Source organism: Gadus chalcogrammus, unplaced genomic scaffold (genome assembly GCF_026213295.1).
Source record: "Gadus chalcogrammus isolate NIFS_2021 unplaced genomic scaffold, NIFS_Gcha_1.0 GACHA071, whole genome shotgun sequence".
Lineage (NCBI taxonomy): Eukaryota > Metazoa > Chordata > Actinopteri > Gadiformes > Gadidae > Gadus > Gadus chalcogrammus.
In genome coordinates this window covers 34,640-36,843 of record NW_026613506.1, presented here as the reverse complement: position 1 = coordinate 36,843, position 2,204 = coordinate 34,640, and positions in this window count along the sequence as shown.

The following is a 2,204-nucleotide window of genomic DNA, read 5'->3' as shown; positions in this document are numbered from 1 at the left end:
CACACACACACACACACACACACACACACACATACACGTTTACCATACCAACAGGGGACTATCGGTTTTCATCGACCAAGTGTGGACCTCTATTTCTGGTCATTTAAAAAATACAAAAACATAATACAGAGTTTAGTTTTAAGTTATTTTGTCATAATATAACTTCAAATGTGTTTTTTTTATTTATTTTAAAGAAGTTGCCAAGAGGGGACTTGAATACTTAAGCGATATTTACATATCAAAGAGGGGACTCCATTCACTGCAGCAAGGGAGCTGTCTGTGCCGCTTGTTTCATTCAATGAGTGTTTGCCAACTGCAACTGTTGCTTCTTTCAGTGCGTTTACATGGGAAAATATAAAAGATGGTCCCCATTTGGATTGTAAAACATGACATGACGAGTCCCCTGTTAAATGGTATGGGGCGACCCTCACACTCCTGCATGGATCTTTTCATGTGTGGAAAAGAATAAATGTAATCCTCATCAATAATCAGAATCATCTTTTAAGATATATTTAGAAGGGTTAAAAGATGTGCGTTTAATTTGCAATTTGCAAGTTAAATATGGACAATAATGCGATTAATCACGATTAAATATTTTAATTAATTGACAGCCCTAGTTAGCCCTGTTATATAAACGTTTTTTTATCTCATGACAAAATGTCTCTTTTGAACTATGGAAGAACTGTCTAAACTGTCCAAATTATTTATTTTTTTGCGATAGAGAAAGCAGTTAACCATTTTTTTCCAACCCATATGTATGCATAAATGCTGGAGTGTAAGTGTCGCTCCATACCATTTAACAGGGGACCAGTGTCATTTTGTACAGGCAAAGAGGGGACTTCTGTCATTCTGTACATTCCAAGTGGGGACCATCTTTTCTGTTTAACAGCACAAATTTAAAAACAAAATTCTACACATTACAGTTTTTCTCAGTCGCTTTGGTACATTTCTCAGATCAGAAATGAAATTTGCAAAGCAGTAAGTGCATTTCTCAAAACAATGCGTTCAAATAGCAAAACACCATGGATTACCTGCAAAAGCCAGTCTCTTGCTCAAAATCCTTAGCTCATCTCTCAAAAGTTCAATGAACATGTCAGTGCCATCAGAATGACAAGTCCTTGCGTCATTGTCTACGGATAAGACAGTCAAATTGCTTAGTCATGTTGTCAATATAACAGTGTACTCTTGAGGGATAATCTGATGTAAACTATGGCTAAAGTTTTGAAGACAATTATTGTAAATTGTAAGTTACACCTTAGTGTATGTGGGAGATTGAGTGCAAGAGACTGGACAAGATTCACATTTACGCTTTGACTGTTTGTACTGCAATTTGTTGACAGACCATCTCATTGCTAGAAATGTGAACATAGAAAAATCTCCTTAGGGAAAACTGTACATGCATTGCTGTCGGAATTGCAGTGCAGTCATCCTACAACTCCTGACGTTCCTGTGTGTTGGGCCACAAATTCTCAGACAATTTACTGTAACATTGTGTTGTGCTCCAGCTATATACTTGCCAGTTCATGGTTCAGGAGATGCACCTTTGAGCTATTGGTTGATCGTTGGTTGAACTAACACTTCACACATTTCCCTTCTTTAGAGAAAGGCAAGATTCAACTGGTAGCAATTGACCAATTCAGGATAGATTTAGAAAAAAGAACAAAAAAAATAGTCTAAGGCCAGTGTATAGAAATGTATAGAAATATGTTTGACATATTATGACAACTTGTTCAACCATTTTGCATGCAAAGACTTATGCAATGAACTAATACCTAAATGTTGTGGGGGTGAGACTCTTCCATAGAGACCATTACAATACATTTTGATCAACATAACATAAGCAATTGATAATGTAGGAAAGAGCAGAGAATTGTACATAATCATGTGCATGGATGTACCAAAGCATTCGCAACGTTTTCAAATAAATGAGAAACAGTTTTTTTCATGTGCACAAGTGACGCACTGATGTGAAAATTGAACAGGTAGTTTTGAGAATTTCAATTCTGATCTGAGAAATTAACCAAAGCGACTGAGAAAAACTGTAAACTTTCTTGAATGGTCTGTATACTATTGTGCAGGTTCCGACATATGCTGTAGATAACTCCATCAAAAAGACAGGTGATAGCTTTAAGGATGTTCAAGTGCAGGGAACAGCGATTGTTGCTTGATTGAACCGTGATAAATTGTGGTAGTTAAAACTGAAG